Raw genomic sequence first — 22294 nt, forward strand, 5'->3', positions numbered from 1 at the left:
CTGAAATAGTTGGTGGTTCATTCCACTGTGCCGATCCTTGATAAATAAGGAACTAAGCTAAAGTAAACTGAATGATTCTTTTGTTAAATTTACTCAGATATGTTGAAACCACAGACATTCACACACACTCACTCGAGTCCACACGGACAGACATTGGGACCGCAGCCCGAGCCGGACCTCTACTAATTGAATTCTCCACTAATTAAAATGATAATCAGATGCATTAATGATAATGATCTGACCCCTGCGGCTCTGCTTCTGCCTGCTCAGCAGATGCTTTTCTCTCCCTTTAGACCCGATGAGCAAATAGTTCAGTTTGCAGGAGTCCAAATCCGCAGCTAATAGAAACATCACATTAATATATTCACATTGGACTGATGGAAACACATGCTTTTACACAAATCACAGTCTGCAGATAGTGTCATGCAGAGCAGATTAAGTGTAATCAAAATTATGCAATCAGATTCTAACAATTAAATATTAGAGTACTAGATTTTTAAAATACTCGTAATTAGACTACAGTAACGACTTGATATACATCGAATGCAAATCAGCTTGACACCCCATCACTTTCAGACACGCCATCTAGTGTCTGAATAATGTGCAGGTTAGTGTATACTCCATCAGCTGTTTTAGTGTCTGTCAGCTTTGTGTTTTTGACAGTCTCCATCTAGTGTCTGAATAATGCTCAGGTTAGTGTATACTCCATCAGCTGTTTTAGTTTCTGTTGTGTTTTTGACTGTTTGGCTGCATCTAGTGACTGAATAATGTGCAGGTTAGTGTATACTCCATCAGCTGTTTTAGTTTCTGTTGTGTTTTTGACTGTTTGTCTCCATCTAGTGTCTGAATAATGCGCAGGTTAGTGTATACTCTATCAGCTGTTTTAGTTTCTGTTGTGTTTTTGACTGTTTGTCTCCATCTAGTGTCTGAATAATGCGCAGGTTAGTGTATACTCCACCAGCTGTTTTAGTTTCTGTTGTGTTTTTGACTGTTTGGCTCTATCTAGTGTCTGAATAATGCGCAGGTTAGTGTATACTCCATCAGCTGTTTTAGTTTGTTGTGTTTTTGACTGTTTGGCTCCATCTAGTGTCTGAATAATGCGCAGGTTAGTGTATACTCCATCAGCTGTTTTAGTTTCTGTTGTGTTTTTGACTGTTTGGCTCCATCTAGTTTCTGAATAATGCGCAGGTTAGTGCAGTGGTTCTCAAAGTGGGGGTCGGGACCCCCCGAGGGGTCGCAGGCCAATGAAGGGGGGGTCGCCTGGTGATTTCCAAAAATCTATTTATTTTTATTAAACCATAAGAATTAACATTTTAATCCATAACCTATTTAAAAAAATGTTGTTTACAGTTACTATATACACTTCTGTAAATAGTAACTTTATAAGCTTATAGTTACTAGTTCTATTGGATTGCGACCCCTCAGGTAATTACATTATATTAAAGACTCAGTAATAGCGTCAGATGCAGCAGATTGGTTTTATAAGACCAGGTTAAACTTTCTGGCACATTTACAGCACCGACATACATTTAAAAAAAAAAATAAAATGAAGAATAGACTTTGGTTTATTGGTGTGTGTGCGCCATTGCATGCAAGGTTTCTGTATTTATAATCACCTCAGAGGATATTGGGGGTCGAGAGTCACTGGCATTGTTATATTGGGGGTCGCGAGCTGAAAAGTTTGGGAACCCCTGGGTTAGTGTATACTTCATCAGCTGTTTTAGTTTCTGTTGTGTTTTTGACTATTTGGCTCCATCTAGTGTCTGAATAATGCACAGGTTAGTGTATACTCCATCAGCTGTTTTAGTTTCTGTTGTGTTTTTGACTGTTTGGCTCCATCTAGTGTCTGAATAATGTGCAGGTTAGTGTATACTCCATCAGCTGTTTTAGTTTCTTTTGTGTTTTTGACTGTTTGTCTCCATCTAGTGTCTGAATAATGTGCAGGTTAGTGTATACTTCATCAGCTGTTTTAGTTTCTGTTGTGTTTTTGACTGTTTGGCTCCATCTAGTGTCTGAATAATGCGCAGGTTAGTGTATACTCCATCAGCTGTTTTAGTTTCTGTTGTGTTTTTGACTGTTTGGCTCCATCTAGTGTCTGAATAATGTCCAGGTTAGTGTATACTTCATCAGCTTTTTTTAGTTTCTGGCAGCTTAGTGTTTTGACTGTCTCCATCTAGTGTCTGAACAATTTGCAGGTTATTTTATACTCCATCAGCAGTTTTAGTTTCTGTCAGCTTTGCATTTAATTAAAGATTTTAAAAAATATTACGACTCAGAACAGCATTTTTTGTCAAGTATTTTTGTAATAAGTTGGATAAAGTGCATCCAGGTGGTTATTGCAGAATAAAACCATTCAGTCACTTCAGGCTTTATTCTGCAATAACAACCTCTTTGATGTACTTGATCCCTTCACTATACTATACTATACTATACTATACTATACTATACTATAATATGCTATGTTATACTATACCATAGAAAAGTATAATAAATTGTATAATTTCAAGGACTATGAAAATATGTAATGCGCCCCACTTGTAAAGTGCTGAAAAAGTTTGAAAATGCATCTGGAAAGTGCTTGGAAAAAGTCTTTATATTGAACTTTGGAAAAGCTGTAAGAACCCTGTGTACCTTTTTGCATGACAGAAACCCACATTTTCAGCTTCAACCAGGCTGTTTCACATCCACACACACTCTGAATCATGAGAGCCAATATATAGCAAATCTAATTTAACATATATTACCACATTTAGACGGAGAATAATAATCTCTTTAAGGGGAATCATGACTGGAGGAGGACTGAAGTGATTGGCCATTGTACTGCAAACAACCTTTGAGGAGAGTGTTTTTAAAACAGTGATATTTCTGAGTCTCGCTGTGCGTTCGGCTTTGATTTGCTTCATCGTTCATGCTTCGGCAACACACTGAGAGTTTAATATAAATGCCTTTCCTTTCTAAATCTACCTTTACTAGTAAAGCCTTGCAACCGTGCACTGACACAATTTCATATAAGCCTCGGGAATGGAAAACACACAAACATCGGTAGATAAACTGAAGCCGGACAAACATGTTTGTGATTGAAGTTCTTAAATAGGACTTGAGTAAATCCGTGCTGTGGCTGGACTGCAGATTTTGGTCAGTGTTTCCTGGAGCTTCGTTCCGCTGCATTTCCATCCACTCATGCATGTCTCATCCTGCCAGGTATGATAATTAAAGCCATGTTTTTTTTAATTGCTTTGACCAGCAGACCAGAGCGTGAGCACGCAGATGCAGAAACCACTGGGTCGTGGTGCACACTGTCAATCACTCTATGCAAAAACCACCTGCATGCACATCGAAATGTTGCATTCATAAACTAAATAAACAGTGCAAGTGTGGAAGAAAATTTTGTTGGGGCGGGAGTATATATAATAAGTATATATATATATATATATATATATATATATATATAAATATATATATATATATATATATATATATATATATATATATATATATATATATATATATATATATATATATATATATACTAATGTTTAGAATGTCTTATTTGCAAAATATTAAGATATTTTTATTAGCGTCTGCCAAAATATCACAATGTTATCCTACTCTATTATATGTGACCAGGGTTGCCAGGTTTTCACAACAAAATTAACCCAATGGCCAATTAAAAATACCCTTAAACTAGCCCAATGGGCATTCACCATTGGTTAATAGATTTTAAACATGACATGTACGGGGTGTCAGACACATATCAAAAGTAGTCCAAATCTGCTGGAAAATTGTGAACTTTGCAACACTATGTGTGACGTCAAGTACAGTTTCACAAACTAACTTCGAGAGGAGCGCTTGATATGATTGATCGCAGCTGGTCTCTCATCTGTAAACATTATCAAGCCAATCAGATTAATCCAAGCTCACTATAAGTAGCCTGGCTAATACTACTCCATAGTCTTCGTTTTCCGAAGAAACCCCCTTGATCCACTCTATCTCCCCCTTTCCTTCTTTACCAGGGGGAGCTCTCGAGAACTACCTGATCTCGTACTCCCATACATTCTCATTAACCAGGCGGTAGCCCTGGGCTCAATTATCTCCGAGCTCAGAGTTCTCTCCTGGGACCGCATTCCAAATCTGCCAATAGTGTCAAGCAATGTCTAAGTGTCAACTCTTGAAATAAGGGAAAGCACAAAAGTAGAAAAACAATAAATGTTCAATATTTGTTTATTTTTAAATATTTAATTTAAGCTATTTATTTATTATTTGTTTAAAAAATCCACACACTATAGTTGTCTTCATAGCAACTATAGAATCACTACAACTTATGAATTACGGTAGTTGTTGTGTTACCATAGCAACTGTAGAATCACCACAACAGATCAACTACTGTTGTTGTTTTTGTTGTGTTAGCATAGCAACTATAGAATTCCCACAACAGATCAATTACAATAGTTGTTGTGTTGCTATAGCAACTGTAAAATCACCATAGCAGATCAATACTGGTGTCGTTATGTTACCATAGCAACTACAGAATCACCACAGCAGATCAATTACTGTTGTTGTTGTTGTTGTTGTATTACCATATCAACTATAGAATCCCCACAACAGATCAATTACAATAGTTGTTGTGTTGCCATAGCAACTGTAAAATCACCATAGCAGATCGATACTGTTGTCGTAATGTAACCATAGCAACTATAGAATCACCACAACAGATCAATCATTGTAGTTGTCATGTTACCATAGCAACTATAGAATTACAACAACAGATCAATCATTGTCTTTGTTGAGTTACCATAGCAACTATAAAATTATCACAACAGATCAATTACAATAGCTGTTGTGTTGGCATCGCAACTATAGAATCATCACAACAGATCAATCATTGTAGCTGTTGTGTTACCATAGCAACTATAGACTTATCACAACAGATCAATTGTTGTTGTTGTTGTTGTTTCATAGCTACTGTATAATTGCCACAGCAATGAATTACTATAGTTGTTGTGTTACCATAGCTACTACAGAATCACCACAAAAGATCAATTGCTGTTGTTGTTGTGTTACTATAGCAACTATAGAATTACCACAACAGATCAATAACTACAGTTGTTGTGTTACCATAGCAACTGTAGAATCACCACGGCAGATCGTTTACTGTTGTCATTGTTACCATAGCAACTGCAGAATCACCACAGCAGATCAATTACCGTTGTTGTTTTTGTATTACCATAGCAACTATAGAATCATCACAACAGATCTAGTACTGTTGTTGTTGTGTTACCATAGCAACTATAAAATCGCCACAACAGATCAATCCTTGTAGCTGTTCTGTTACGATAGCAAATATAGGATCACCAAAACAGATCAATTACTATAGTTGTTGTGTTACCATAGCAGCTGAAGAATCACCACAGCATATCGATTACTGTTGTCGTTATGTTACCATAGCAACTATAGAATCACCACAACAGATCAATCATCGTAGTTGTCATATTACCATAGCGACTGTAGAATCACCACAGCAAATCAATTACTGTTGTTGTTGTTGTTGTGTTACCATAGCAACTTTAGAATCACCACAATAGATCAATTACTATAGTTGTTGTGTTACCATAGCAGCTGAAGAATCACCACAGCATATCGATTACTGTTGTCGTTATGTTACCATAGCAACTATAGAATCACCACAACAGATCAATCATCGTAGTTGTCATATTACCATAGCGACTGTAGAATCACCACAGCAAATCAATTACTGTTGTTGTTGTTGTTGTGTTACCATAGCAACTTTAGAATCACCACAATAGATCAATTACTATAGTTGTTGTGTTGCCATAGCAGCTATAGAATCACCACAACAGGTCAATTCAAGTGTTTTACTGTAGTATAATTATAAAAGTGCTATAGTATTTACTGTAAAGGACTATAGTATTATTCCATGTGGGATGTGTAAGCTGATGGAGCCTGCATTACTCAGCAGTGTGTTTATTATGGTTTGTCATGCGTGACAGTGTTTCTCCGCTGTTCTCCAGAGAGTCATCGCTCGTCCTGCTCTTCTCTCTTCACCTACAGTCAAATGATCCATCGATGGATCTGCTGGTGTGTCTGCGGCTCCTGCTGCGGGTCCAGTCCCTGCGGATCTGACTCAACATCACTCATTCCTCTGTCAGCAGATCGATGAGACACGTCGGTATGTCACCTGATGGACAACAGCTTCACACAACACCGTCGTTCAGTTATCTTCAGAGTTTACTCATTTTGGATTTTGCATTGTCAGGATGCAACAAAATAGCAAGTTTGTAAAATTCTGGGGCTGTATGTGACGTTTACTTACTCTCACTCATTTTCCTTTGGCTAAATATCTGCTTAATCAGGGGTCACCACCGCAGAATGAACCACCAATAACTCTGGCATATGTTTTTACACAGCAGATGCCCTTCCAGCCCCTAACCAGAGTAAAACGTCAGTGCTGGAAAACACACAAACACTCTTATTCAAACATCACAGCCAGTTAGCTTTGAACTGTGGGGGAAAACATTTGAATTAACCATGCAACTATTGTCGCATACTAATATGTTTTTAGAGTTAGTAAACTTTTTACCTTTATACAAACTTTCAGTATCCAAAATAATTTATTTAATAGCATTATTCCTTATGTTACAGTCACCATGAAGCAGAAGTTAAGATTGTCCTTTTTCCTCTATCATGATGTACATCCCCTTAAAATGGTCCTGAAATTAGACGACAATATAGGGCAGTGCATGATTTCATCCTTTGGGAAGATGGGCATTGTAACAAAAACAAAATAAAGAAGATTGCCCAGGCACAAGACATGACCTGATAGCTCCTCCCTAAATTACTGATAGTCCCGCCCAAATGACCAATAGCCTCTCCTTAAATGACTGATAGTCTCACCCTAAAGATCTCATAGCTCCGCCCTAATTTAATGATAGTTCCGCTTTAAATGGCAGATAGTCCCTCCCTAAATGACTGATAGCCCTTCCCTAAATGACTGAGAGCCCCACCCTAAATTACTGATAGCCCCTCCCTAAATTACGGTAAGCCCCGCCCTAAATTACTGATAGCTCCTCCCTAAAAGACTTCGCCCTAAATGACCTATTGCCTGCCCCTAGATTGCTGATAGCTCCACCCTAAATGACTGATAGCCCTTCCCTAAATGACTTCACCCTAAATGACTGATAGCTCCACCCTAAATTACTAATAGCTCCAACCTAAATGCCTGATAGCCCCGCCCTAAATGGCTTATAGCTCCGCCCCAAATGACTGATAGCTCCACCCTAAATTACTAATAGCCGTTCCATAAATGACTTCACCCTAAATGACTGAAAGTCCCGCCCTAAATGACTGATAGCCCGCCCTAAATGACCGATAGCCCGTCCCCCAATGACTCCACCCTAAATGACCTATTCCCTGGCCGTAGATTGCTGATAGCTCGACCCTAAATGACTGATAGCCTCTCCCTAAAAGACTCCACCCTAAATTACCTATGCCCAGCCCTAGATTGCTGATAGCTCCACCCTAAAGGATAGCCTGCTGATAGCCCTTCCCTAAATGACTTCGCCCTAAATGACTAATAGCTCCAACCTAAATTACTGATAGCCCCTCCATAAATAACTGATAATCCCACCCCAAATGACTTTTAGCCCCACCCTAAATGACTTCACGCTACATGACTGATGGCTCCGCCCTAAATTACTGATAGCCCCACCCTAAATGTATGATAGCCACGCCCCAAATGACTGATAGCTCCACCCTAAATGACTTATATCCCTTCCCTATATTACTGATAGCTCCACCCTAATTGCCTTATAGCCCCTCCCTAAATGACGGATAGCTCCCACCTAAATGACTGACAGCCCCACCCTAAATGACTGAAAGCCCCTGCCTAAAAGCCTACACCCTAAATGACCCATGCCTGGCCTTAGATTGCTGATAGCTCCACCCTAAATGACTGATAGCCCTTCCCCAAATGATTTTCAGCCCCACCCTAAATTACTGATAGCTCTGCCCTTAATTATTAATAGCTCCACCCTAAATGCCTGATAACCCCGCCCTAAATGACTGATAGCTCCACCCTTAATGCCTGATAGCCCCACCCTAAATGACTGATAGCTGCACCCTAAATGACTTATAGCCCTTGCCTAAATGACTTCACCCTAAATGACTGGTAGCTCCGCCCTAAATTACTAATAGCTCTGCCCAAAATGACAGATAGCTCCACCCTAAATGCCTCATCGCCCCGCCCAAAATGACTGATAGTATAGTTTATATAAGTGCCACAATACAAATATGAAGAGTAAATGTTGATGTCATTCCAACTTTAAGCATCCAATTATAACTCTCATTAGATTCTCATTATCACCACACACTAATATAGTGCAATTAATAAGGACAAAACTCAATAGGCAAACATATTATATTACAATAATAAGAATTTGGGATGAAAATGTGTTTTTAATCGTCATTAAATACCCTCAGAATGCCAGCTAAATGGCTTTATATTCTTAGTCTGAGGTGATTTATTTGGTGCAACAGTCCAGACGTGTTTCTCCGCAACTCATCCGGAAGCACAACACTGCTTCAAAGCAGGAAAAGCTGAGGAAAAGCTCTCAGATGTGAGCTGAGGTTTCTTCAGAAAGTAGTGTTTATGATGAGCTTTCGCAGCACATATTAATGATGCACATCAATAACAGTTCTCTGTGCTCTGCTCTGATCCTAAAGCACACTTAATATTTCATTTCTTGTGTTTATTTCTCTCAAACAAGCCCGTATTTCTGCTCCATCCTCTACTGAAAGAGCTCTGTTTGTTATTACCGCAGTGTAAATCTCATTACATAACAGCGGTGTGTGATTTCAGCCCTTCGCTGGCTTTGTTTCACTAGTTTAACATCTGTGTTTGTTTGTGTGTGTTTGAGAATGAAGCATAAAGTATAGTGCATCTGAACACAGGTTTGCGGTTTGAGTTGTAATGGAAAGCTTTCATGGCCTGGATCACACTAATGCCCGAGGATGTCAACAACTTTTAGGGGCTTTCTGTAAGTTGCAGATGCTTTTCAAAGACGTTATGAATGCAGGGCTCTCTTAGACAGGCGATGTTCTGTTTTGAAACTATTTTTGTCAAGCAGAGCTATAGAGAGATATAGATATGGTTTTTACCGCTACTCGGAATATTCGGACAGAAGTAGCATGTTAGTTAGAAATGACTGTATTAATGAGTGTAATCGAAGCCGGCACCTCTCTCTAAAATGTAACTACATGTCGCAACGACGCGTAGCGCAAGCTCTGTGATTGGTCAGCTTGGTAGAGCTGACGAGTCTGGGCGGGACCGAAAGCCGCGTGAATGGTTCGAGCCTGATGGAGCAATTGTTTGTTTGGTTTTTGGAGTCCCGTGAAGGAGCTCCAGATGGAAAGTTTTGTTTTGTGTTTACCTCATGGTTAAAGTTGTTGCACGTCTGCCGGTTCCTGCCTCAAAATGAGCGAGTTCGAGCCACTTGTACATCCCGGAAGTGTTCAGGAAAAGCAAAACAGCAGCAAAGAAACTCGACACAGAGGAACATTTACACCTCAGTGCCAACTAGTGTTTCGGAAGTGTTAATGCAGACCAACAGACGCCGGTCACTTGACGCAGAAGTATAAACCAGGCTTTAGCGTTGGCTCAACACATAAGAGAGGATTCTGCTGTCATTTTCACTAAGGGACGTGCGCTTGTGTTTTCAGGAGGCGTGGCTTTGAACGGCAGGGGTTCAGAGATTTATGCTAACAGGCTAGCATTGTGGCAGATCACCTACTGCACCTTTAAATGTTAGTTTAGGTTCCCTGAATAAAAAAAAAACACAAACAACATATCATTTGTAATATCATATTCATAAACGCTGAATTTAATACCAGAATTAAACGTTTTTTCATTGTTTGTTAAAGTTTACTAGCTAATGTAAACAAATGTTTTTCTATTGAAACTAACTGTATATTATGTATAAAAGCTGTTTATATAACTGTATATTATATATTCATCCATTTATTCGTTGCTTTAGTGTCTATTCATCATTTTTGTTTTTTCCATAGGAATGATAAGTCGGCTGTGGTTTAAAGCGTGTTGAGAGATGTCCTCCAGTCGGATGATGAAGATGGACTCATTACTAAATGCAGATCTGCGTTGCAGTTGCCAGCTTAAACAAATTCATCTGCCAATAAGCATGAGGACCAGAGCCGTGCTGTAAGATTCATCTCATCTGCAGATTAATCATGGTGAACGTAAGAAATGACAGTGCATGTGGCCGCTGGCGGCTAGCAGTGAAGCAGACACTAATGACACGCCATTAATTACCAAGACTAATTGCAAAGACCTGGTCTGCATCACCATGACGACAGCGTCCTGCAGCACTGAAGTGTCTGCTTGTTCATTAACACCTGGAAACTCACAAATATCCTGAACTAGAGATCCTCTAACTGAATGGGTTGTCAAGGTGTCACTATGCTAGGATGGTTGGGTTATGCAGTGTAGCTGTGCAACCATAGCAACTATAGAATCACCACAACAGATCAATAACTATAGTTGTTTCGTTATTATAACAACTTTAGATTCACCACAACAGATCAGTTACTCTAGTTGTTGTATTACCATAGCAACTACAGAATCACCGCAACAGATCAGTTACTATAGTTGTTGTGTTACCATACCAACTATGGAATCACCACAACAGATCAAGTACTAGAGTTGTTGTGTTACCATAGCAACTATGGAATCACCACAACAGATCAGTTACTATAGTTGTTGTGTTACCATAGCAACTTTAGAATCACCACAACAGATCAATTAAAAGTTGTTGTGTTACCATAGCAACTATAGAATCACCACAACAGATCAGTTACTATAGTTGTTGTGTTACCATAGCAACTATAGAATCCTCACAATAGATCAGTTACTATAGTTGGTGTGTTACCATAGCAACCATAGAATCGCTACAACAGATCAGTTACATAGTTGTTGTTACCATGGCAACTTTACAATCATCACAGCAGATCAATTACCATAGTTGTGTTACCATAGCAACTTTAAAAACACCACAACATATCAATTACTATAGTTGTTGTGTTACCATAGTAACTATAGAATCACTACAACAGATTAATTACTATAGTTGTTGTGTTACCATAGCAACTATAGAATCACAACAACAGATCAATTACTATAGTTGTTGTGTTACTATAGTGACTTTAGAATCACCCCAACAAATCAATTACTAAGCTTTTTTGTCACCATAGCAACTTTCGAATTACCAAAAACAGATCAATTACTGTAGTTGTTGTGTTACCATAGCAACTTTAGACAACATATCGTTTACTAGCATAGCAACTTTATAATGACTACAACAGATCAGTTGCTATTGTTGTGTTACCATATCAACTTTAGAATCGCTGCAACAGATCAAATACTATAGCTGTTGTGTTACCATAGCAACTTTAGAAACACCACAACAAATCAATTACTATAGTTGTTGCGTTACCAAAGCAATTATAGAACCACCACAACAGATCAGTTACTATAGTTGTTGAGTTACCATAGCAACTTTAGAAACACCACAACAGATCAATTTTTATAGTTGTTGAGTTACCATAGCAACTTTAGAAACACCACGGCAGATAAATTTTTATAGCGGAGTTACCATAGCAACTTAAGAAACACCACAACAGATCAATTTTTATAGTTGTTGTGTTACCATAGCAACTATAGAACCACCACAATGGATTAATTACTCTAGTTGTTGCATTACCATAGCAACTTTATAATCAACACTACAGATCAAATACTTTAGTTGTTGTGTTACTATAGCAACTATAAAACCACCACAACAGATCAATTACAAAAGTTGGTGTGTCACCACAATAGATAAACTTAAGTATTTTACAGTAGTATGGCTCGTAAACGCTACAGTATGTACTACAAATCACTAAATGATGAAAAAATCCAACCAGTTGCTGATGTTCTGGAACTCATCAAGCTTTATCTGAGGCATTTCTCCTCTGAAGAGCGACTCTAAAAGGCTTTTCTTTTTCGGTCAATAACAAATAACAGTTATTTCCGTTGCGAATCTTGTGAAGAGAATCGATGCGCAGACGCTCTTGATCTGCTTAATCGATGTGTGGAGTTGATTTGATGCGCTGTGACATTTGTGCCCGCAGACGTGTGTTCAGGCCTCTGCGGGTGGAGGATCTGCTTAATTGAGGAGCTTTTAGCAGCGTGTGTCTGTGAAGATAGTGCGCTGGAGACAGATGTTTCTAGATGAGCGAAGAAAGGTCACCTTCTACACAGAGTCCTGCTCCCGGAGGTGATGCTCGCGTGACATTTTCCTCTCAAAACCACGATGAACTCACAGCTGATAGGAAAAGCAGCTCAGACTTTTATGCAATTAAAAAAAGAGACTCAGAAGTCAAGTCATATCAAGTCGATATAAAAAAAAATATTTTAACAAAAAAATTAATTTAAATGTTACTACATTTCATTTGTTTAAATTCAGTCCATATACTTGTTTCCAACCACAAGTCCAAAGACGTGGTACAGGTGGACTGGGTAGGCTAAATTGTCCGTAGTGTATGAGTGTGAATGAATATGTGTGGATGTTTCCCTGAGATGGGTTGCGGCTGGAAGGGCATCCGCTGTGTAAAACATATGCTGGATAAGTTGCCGGTTCTTTCCGCTGTGGTGATCCCAGATTAATAAAGGGACTAAGCCGAAAATAAATTGAATGAAAGAACACAACACTGTATGTGAAAGCTATTTTAAGGCTATATATAACACACACTAAACAGTAATATCACTACATACACGCATATATATATATATATATATATATATATATATATATATATATATATTGATATAGGTCATTCTGAAAACGTAACCCTGCGTACGTTTCTGGAGCCCACGATTTACGTAAAAACGGAGGATTGAGCATGTGGTGTTTCTGAGTGGAGCTGGCACGTTTTCCCCAGTGCTTCCCGTTTTTCCTCAAAGCCTAAATACGCTCTGGATTACAGACCACTTAAACCTACGTCTCTTTTACTAGTCGTCTTGCTCTCAGGAAGTTCACCTTAGCCTTAGCTGCAGGGGAGTTTGAGATCGCCCTGAGCTCAATCTCCTCTCGCCTCACAAAGGGAGGGAGCCCTGGACTCGAGGATCTCTTGACTCAGGGCTCTCTCCTGGGACAGCATGCCAAACATGCTTTTGTAAGTCATGAGCTAAGTGTGAACTCTTGAAATGATCAATGTTATTAGCCCCTTTGGGAAATTATTTCCCATTGGCAACAGAACAAACCACTTTTGTCCAATAGTTAACCAAATTAACTTATTAAAATACATACGGGAGCAAGTGATCATACTAAGTTGGATTTCATTTGAAACTATTAAAACTTCATTTCCATTTAATAACTTTACTAACTTAACTTACATTTGTTACATTAGGCTTTAAACATTTCCAAAATAACTTTATATCGTTTAAAAAAAATTAAACAAGTTTAAATGTTTAGGATTACACACAGTGTTCAGCATATATGTGTATGTAACGGATCTACTTTCACTCAATGAAATTGAGACGACACCAAGAGCTGCTTTCCTTCACTTTATATAGTCCTGGAGAAGACAATTAAACACAATTATGTTGTCTTCTGCCTGCACTGCACATCCGACCCCCTCAGCAATACACAGCAGCATTGTGACTGGTCAAATGAATTGTTTTCTTAACAATATATGTAATTACATTAGATAACTTTCACAATTTATACACAATTACACTTTTAGAAATTATCAATTTAAAATGTGCAGGAAAACACTTTTTTTCTACAATTTCAAGAAAATGAACATTTCTTTATCATTAGAAACCAAACTCAACTACAAACAAAAATGCATGTGCAAAAACTACGCACAACAGAGCCACCTGGTGGACAACAAAAAATGTGCGTTGAGTAAAACAAAAGGCAAACAAAACAAAAAGACAGTAAAACGTACCTGGAGACGACAATTAAACACAATTATGTTGTCTTCTGCCTGCACTGCACATCCGACCCCTATTTACACAAAATAATTGAGTTTTCTCACTGAGAACTGAAGCAACATGCAGACAAAATGGCGATCTGCCATGCGGTTAGCACTTCTGTCAATATATAGAAAACATAGCATATTTGTAATATAATACATAATATAATATATAATAAGTTATATAGTTTCCATAAAAATTATAAACACTTGCTTTAGAACGATAGAAATATGAAATACAATCAGGAGCAACGCTCTACACAACCTACCCTCAGCAATACACAGCAGCATTGTGAGGGTGGGAGGGGAAAAAAACAAACTACGGCAACACAAGAGGTACAAAAAGGGGCGGTGTGCAGGTTAAACACTGCCATAGTAAATAAATGAAAATGACTCCAAAATCATTCTTAAAATGATAAAATGCACAAATATGAAATAAAATATTTAAATAAATAAAAATCACAATATAATTTGAAAAATGTTATAATTTTAACAGAGTGCAATTGTAACTCTGTTACACGTACACCCCTCACAAATCTTTTAAATTCATATTTTTAATAGGAAGCTTTACAAAATTATATTTGTGCATGTACATTAGATTAGTCAGTACTGAAATTATTAAATACACATAAAAAACTGAAAAAATGGAAAAATGTAGTTGGAATGGTGTACATTGTAAAAAAAATGCAGGGTTCCAAACAATTCCCTCATATTGTCCCGACACAAATTGATTAAGTTAACTTAACACTTTTAACAAATGTATGTGGATTGAACATACAAAAATTAAGTTGTCCCAATGAAATCTTAAGAATTGTGTTGTTTCAGCTCATTTTAAATAAGTAGTAGTTAGTAAAAAATACTTTTTGAGTGTAGGTTGTTTTTTTTTTGTTTTGTTTTTTTGCAATATATTGCTTCAATTTAATTGTATTATCTTTCATTTTGTAAATGTGGTTACTGTAATCAGGCCCGTGCAGAGACCATCCAAAGGGCATGTGCAGGATTAATTTTTTGAAGAGTGGGGGGGAGGTGGGGGGTTTTGTCGCGCGCTTATTGATAAGCAGTGTTGCCACGGGCATACGGAACAGCGGTGTTGTCGCGCGCGTTCTGATCAGCAGTGTTGCCGCGCGTACTGTAAAGCGTGGGGGTGGTGAGCGCGCATAATCAAGAGCGATGTTGTTGCGAAACTACTGAAGGGCTGGAGGGGGATGTGTTGCGGGGGCACTTTTGATAATTTTGGAAGGACAATTTCTAGCCAAGACTGAAAAGGGCATATGCCCTCCACAGGTTGAGCCCTATGTGTGCACGTGCCTGACTGTAATTAATATATTTTTAAATACTTTTAAATTGTGAATATCACAGTAACTTCAGTTTGCTGTATATCAAAGCACAAATTCTAATGCTTGGAAGGTGTATATGCTGTTCAAATACAATAATTGTATTTGTTATACTGCAGTGTCCTCTGTCATGCATCTGTATCCTAAAAACTAAGCATATCTTCCCACTGAGCGTAACTCCATACACCAAGAAATTAACTAAACATAATGCTATATTTAATTCAAAGGCTTCAGAATAAAATATGATGCTCTCTTGCAAATGAAGCTAAACTCTCAAATTATCTGTAATCATCACTCATACGTAATTGTATATTAATATAATGCGACTAATTGATAGCCATTAAAATATAAGCTGTAAAAGTGAAAGGCTGGGATGTTTTCCCATGGCATTTGGCAGAGGGAGTGGGCTTGCAGTGAATTTCTTGCCTCATTGAGATTTGGAGATTTAGAGTCGTCCTCTTGGAGTTCGAAATTATTCAGTTTATCATATATTTTACGAAATAGTCCATACAGCACGTTTGAAGACTAATCACACGAAGACCTGGCAATATGTAGTAAAGTGTTTAAATTGGTAATAATAATTAGTTTTTTGGGGGCTCAGTGGTTAGCACTGTGGCCTCACAGCAAGAACGTTGCTGGTTGGAGTCCTGGTTGGGCCAGTTGACATTTTTGTGTGGAGTTTGCATGTTCTCTCTGTGTTAGCATGGGTTTCCCCCACAGTCCACAGTATGCTGTATAGGTGGATTGGGTAAGGCAAGGCAAGGCAAGGCAAGTTTATTTATATAGCACTTTTCATACACAATGGCAATTCAAAGTGCTTTACATAAACAAGAATAAAAGAAACAAGTAAAATAAAAATAAAAACAAATAATTAAAAAATGCTGTTTTTTCTATAGTAGTCTCAGATCTACATTTAATAGACACCAGATTTGAATGATTTGCTAAACGGCCTGATGAAGTCTTTGGTTTTCTGTCACTTAACACAACACATATCTGCTTAGAGAAAGCTGCAGACACACTGGGTTCCTGCTTGTTCTGAAAACATTTGATAAAGACACTGTTATCTAAGCAGGTCCCCGACACACATCACAGAGAGCTCTTGTGTTCACCAGCTGAAGATGGGGCGTTGTTGTTTGGGCCCTGGCGGTGTGATCGGAGGGCTCTTCCAGGTGGGCTCATAGGTGGTTGTGGAGCAGGCCGCTTTTTGGTTGGTAACTGGGGGCTTGCGGCAATGGAGTGTGAAAGTTTAGTTCCAGCATACACCAGTTCCTCCATCTTTTTTGAAAAACCCAAGAGTGGTGAACATTGTGACAATGAGAACGTGTCCGGTGACAGAGGCTGTGCATCTGGAGATTCTGTCTGCAGAAATATGTTTTCCTGAGGATCATTTTTGAGTGACGAGACTTGATGCTGTTCTGATGCGTCACAGTCTGCCTGTGTTGAGCAGAGGGCAACTGATAGTGTCTCTATCAACATTGGGTGTTTTGGCTGCGTGGCATTATCACTGTCCTTGGGTGATTCGTCAGCCACAAGTCCACTCAGGAGCTGATTTGAAGTCCTGTGGTCATCCGGACATTTGCTAGGTGTGTGTTTGCAATTCAGTTCAGTGGCATACACAGCTGATGGATGATTGAGGGAGAAAAAAATATTGTCCTTTAGCACCTTTGCACCAAGCTTGTTTGGATGAAGGCCGTCTGATGTAAACAGCTGTCTTTGGTTCCAGAAGAGATTGAAGTTGTCGATGAAATTCAGTCCTTTCTTGTTACATGTTTTCTGTAGCCATACATTTAGACCAAGAAGCCGTGAAAACATATTTGTCCCTCTTGCAGGGAGTGGTCCACTTATGAACGCCTGAACCTTCAATCTTTCAGCTGTTTCCAAGAGCTCACAGAAATCTTTCTTGAGCAGTTCTGACTGTTCCTTCCGAATATCATTCTTCCCCACATGGATGATAATCCGTTTTGCCGTCTTGTGCTTTTTCAGAATTTCCTCAAGTTCTTTGTTTACATCAGAAACTGTTGCATGAGGAAAGCAGTATGTCATTGTAGATCTGCTCCTGAAATTCTTGATTATTGAATCTCCTACGACTAGTGTTCTTATCTCAGGTAAAATCGGAGCAGAATGCCGCTGTCTAGTCGGCCTTGAGCCTCTGTTCCATGCAGAATTAGTTGCTGAATCATGCAATCTCTGTCTGACTACATTTGGGGATTCTTCACCCATATTACTCAAAACTTCATATCTGTTCTGAAGCTGTATTTGAGTCCGAGCTGTATTTGGGGTAGAAGACGCTAATGCGGCAGCGTATGATCTGACCCCTCGAGTACCCTTTGGTCTCGCACCTTGTTTATGCCAATGCTCATTTTCAACAGTTCTTTTCTGTTTTTCTGTGCTCAAAACAGTAGCAGGAACAGATTTATGGGACTCACCGGCTGTGTGCTGAGAGAATCCATAATGAAGCTGAAGTTCTGGTCGGATCGCAAGCAACTTCGTTTCAAGAACTGCAATCTTTTGTAGAAGTTTGTGGCAGTTTGTACAGCAGTGAGAATCTGAATTAATCCGATCCAGAGGCATTTTCACAGCCGTGTCTTCCCGTCTCCGGAATGTAAGCAGCTGATAGCTGGTAGCGGGAGGATTGTTTAGACGGTAATTCCTTTCTTGTTAGTAAAGCTATATTCCAGAAAGTTTGTAGAATCGATGCTGATCTTCAAGCCGTGTTGTTTGAGCACTGTGCTGATAGGCTCAAGTTAAAATTAGGGTATAAGATATAAAAGCAAGAGTGCGAAGAGCGGAGCAGTGGGCAAAGACGTCCGAACAGTAGCAAAGCAGGAAGTCAAAAAAACCTTAGACAAATAGACAAATTTGGCTGTAGTGTTTTAGTGTGTGTTTGAATGACTGTGTATGGGTGTTTCCCAGTATTGGCTTGTGACTAGAGGGACATTCATTCATTCATTTTTCCACAAACTTATCCAGCATATGTTTTTACACAGCGGATGCCCTTCCAGCTGCAACCCATCTCTGGGAAACATCCATACACACTCATCCACACTCATACACTGTGGACAATTTTAGCTTACCCAATTCATCTGTACCGCGTGTCTTTGGACTGTGGGGGAAACCGGAGCACCCAGAGAAAACCCATGCGAACGCAGGGAGAACATGCAAACTTTACACAGAAACGGCAACTGACCCAGCCAAGGCTCGAACCAGTGACCCTCTTGCTGTGAGGTGACAGCACTACCTACTGGGCTACTGCGTCGCCTGGCTGGAAGGACATCCGCTGGGTAAAACATATGCTGGAATAGTTGGCGGTTCATTCTGCTGTGGTGACCCCTGAAATAGAGACTAAACCAAAGAAGAATAAACGAATGAATGAATGAAAATATTACTCTACGCTAAATTGCATACATTAATATTATAAAACATTCTTTGTTTTTAGCCCATCATGATCAGTTATGTGGTTGTCCCACTCCTACAAACACACACTAATCATCATCAGTTATGTGGTTGTCCCACCCCTACACACACAGTAGCCAATCATCATGTGGTTGTTCCACCCCTACACACACTTGCCAATCATCATCAGTTATGTGGTTGTCCTACTCCTACACACACACACTAATCATCATCAGTTATGTGGTTGTCCCACCCCTACACACATTAGCCAATCATCATAAGTTATGTGGTTGTTCCACCCCTACATACACCTGCCAATCATCATCAGTAATGTGGTTGCCCCACTCCTACACACACACACTAATCATCATCAGTTATGTGGTTGTCCCACCCCTACACACATTAGCCAATCATCATAAGTTATGTGGTTGTCCCACCCCTACATACACTCGCCAATCATCATCAGTTATGTGGTTGTCCCACCCCTACGCACACACCATCATCAGTTATGTGCCCCACTCAAGCACAGCAGAGCAGGCCAACAGAGTCAGATGAAAACCATGTCAGTGAGCTCAGTTTCAAATTATATATCAATTATTTAATGCCGCATTTTATTGTCAGTAACAGTAATGGCATTGTAATGGGGCAAACAGTCATGTATTTTATGACTTGTTACTGGAAAAAGTTATTCTGTTAGTAACGCTGTTTATTATGCAATTAATCCATCACTGAATGAAACAAATATTTAAAAGTGTAATGACTGTCTGAGCAACACATTATTTAAAGGCAAAATAATCTAATCCATCAAAATGGATCGGTGCATTAAAAAGCAATGTGTTTGTCAGTGTTACCATGTTTGCTTATTATAAACAACTGTGTTCTTGCAGCAAACTGTTTTCTGTTCAGCAAATAAATGACTGTCCGGGAAGCAGAGAATGGTCAGAAATTAAAACACATAAATCAAACATTCATCCCCTTTAAGTCTAACTAGAAAAATTAGAGATTTCTTTGGTTCTGACGGGTCAATAAGCAAGAGCAGCGCCTTTAGCACACATTCCCTTAAAATATGAGTTCACGCTTTATTGAATGTGTTTCTCTTAGCATTAAAGAAATGCTCTATGATCTATAACGTTGTCATCGACCGTGTGGATGTATTACACAGCCGCAGGTTGAAGAATATAGTTGCGTTTTAGATAAAGTGAAAACAACAGCAGCACTGTAGCTTTACGTGTCGATGCTGAACTACATTAATGCATATGCATTTTCTAGACATGCATATTCATGAGGTTTACAGTCATGCATGAACACAGAGGTTATGCATTTTAATAATTGATGAGGAAAGCTGGTTATTATTCAGCAGGTTATGACATGTTTTATTGCTTTCTATTAGAAAAACATTAGCTGAGAGTTAGCAGGGGTCATTACAGGCTCTTACTTTTTGATGAAGATGTTAACTATTAAGACATTTACAATACAGACGGGGAAATAACACGAACAATGAGACAAAATTATAAAAAAGGATTTAAAAAATGGTCAGCTGAACTGGTTCAGATTTGAGCCAAAGATTGCAACCCGAGCTCATTGTGGAAACGTAGCCCCGCGGACGCTTCTGAAGACCGCGAAATACATCCCGGGAGGTACGTATTCGAGCAGTTTTTGTTTTCGTGAATCCGCAAGAGGCACCTGTGCACGCTTTTTCGCGTCTCGGACACCTCTCGGAAGCGTGCGCCGTTCGCGCCCGCGCTGTTCTCGCGTGAAAAGAGCAGCCATCCGTCCGACTGACTGACTGAACGACTATACGATCGACCGGGCGGCCAGGCGGCCAATCGGCCGACCCAGCCGCGCTCCTCCTCCTCCTTCCCTAAACCCAAGCGATGATTTGCAAAAGCCGTCCAGAAAAAAAAGCAAAAGCCCTTGTCGGATTTTGACCACGTTTTCGGATCTCGCCCCGTCGCGAACTCGTTCGCTTTTATTTTTTTGGTTTCTGTTTTTCATCTTACCTGATTTCTGGAACAGCTCTTCCCCGGACTCGCCGTGGCTGGCTCCTCCTCCCTCCGGGCCTCCGCTCCCCCGACGTAACGCTGTGAGGTAAGCGGACAAACTGGTTGTGAAGGGTAAAGCCCTCCACACGGAGGCGAGCTGTCAGCCGGCGAGTGCAAAGAGGAGAGCAGAGCGGCATCACACCGGCCCCGCAGCGTTCGCTCGATGAAAAAAAACTAAACGCGGCCATACGTACCTCTGGCCACGTAAATTGCGGTCTCCAGAATCGTCCGCAGGGCTAAGTTTCCAGAATGAGCTTGGGTTGAAAGATTGGTTGTCGCCACATAAAAAAATACTATAGTAATTTATAATCTATGTCAGGTTACTGGAGACGAGGATCCAATCTTGGCCTATGGTTGACATTTGACCACATTCAACCCAGCGTTGGGTTAAAACAACAGAGAGACATCCCTTTTTTAAATGGAGAATATCCTCACATATCTGTATTATGTTTGTTTCATAAGCTGTTATGACTCATATAGCATGATATACAGGAATAAACAGCTGGACTTTATTTCAGAGGCGGTTTATGTATATATAAATATGCACTTTGGTGCAGATGAAAGGAAGATGAAATTGAAAGTAAGATGAAAGCCAGAAACTGAGATGAAATTCTGAAAGCTTGTCATGTAAATCAGTACATGAAAAATGTATATGAATATTATCTGTCACTCTAGATCTTCAATATTATGTCTCAGAGATGACATTCAGATGCTTGGTGTTATGATCAAAGCTTTGTAGCGTTTCGTATAAAACATTCCTCAAAAAACTCTGGTTGTGCATATTTGACCCATTTAATGTTGATTAAAGTTACTTGTAAAAGTTTTACATTACAATATTATGTCACTTCAATGATGTAATTGACTTAAAGTAATGTGGAAGTTTGCTATGATGTTTTGCACTTTTCTTTTGTGTTCAGATTAAGATTAACCAGCCTGGCTTATTTTCAATTCAACTGTCAATGAAGTATTTGTTTATGTAAAATTAAATGACACTTTTATTTTCACCCAATGATTGTGTCCATATTTGACTCAATGTTAGGTTGACATTTTGATTTAATTAAAATGACACTTTATATAATCCAATGGCTGTGTTTGTCCATATTTGACCCAGCATTGAGTTGTTGTTTATTTCAATTCAATTTAAATGACACTTTTTTAACTCACTGGTTGGGTTTGTCCATTTTTGACTCAACATTGCATTTATTTATTTATTTTTACTAAATTTAGATGACACTGTTTTACCCATTGTTGGGGTTTCTCCATATTTGACTCAACATTTGCTTTATTTTCTATTAAATTGTCACTTAATTGTTCATTTCAGTAAAACTGAAATGACACTATTTTAACCCGATAGTTGTGTTTGTCCATATTTGATTCAATGTTAAGTTAACATTTTGAATTAAATTTAAGTTATGCTTTATTTAACCCACTGAGTTTGTCCATATTTGACACAACTTTGAATGTATTTTTTCACATAAA

The 22294-nt window shown here is 39.0% G+C and overlaps 2 long non-coding RNA genes across 3 annotated transcripts; one reads left to right on the plus strand and one right to left on the minus strand.

The window, feature by feature from the left end:
* Positions 1-4203: 4203 nt before the first annotated feature.
* LOC147833791 (uncharacterized) lies at positions 4204-14341 on the minus strand. 2 transcript variants are annotated; one of them, XR_015510002.1, is made up of 4 exons: positions 14316-14341; positions 14020-14078; positions 6332-6466; positions 4204-6210 (listed from the first exon to the last, which is right to left on the minus strand). It is a non-coding gene; the product is annotated as an uncharacterized LOC147833791 (long non-coding RNA). The 2 variants fall into 2 exon arrangements; XR_015510001.1 differs by lacking the exons at positions 14020-14078; positions 14316-14341 and adding an exon at positions 6599-6731.
* A 605-nt stretch (positions 14342-14946) lies between these two features.
* Positions 14947-21890, plus strand: LOC147840727 (uncharacterized). The gene is made up of 4 exons (XR_015510039.1): positions 14947-16133; positions 18234-18834; positions 18877-19197; positions 19240-21890. It is a non-coding gene; the product is annotated as an uncharacterized LOC147840727 (long non-coding RNA).
* Positions 21891-22294: the final 404 nt, after the last annotated feature.

The sequence above is a fragment of the Danio rerio genome, chromosome 15 (assembly GCF_052040795.2).
Source record: "Danio rerio strain M-AB ecotype USA chromosome 15, GRCz13ab, whole genome shotgun sequence".
Taxonomy (NCBI): Eukaryota; Metazoa; Chordata; class Actinopteri; order Cypriniformes; family Danionidae; genus Danio; species Danio rerio.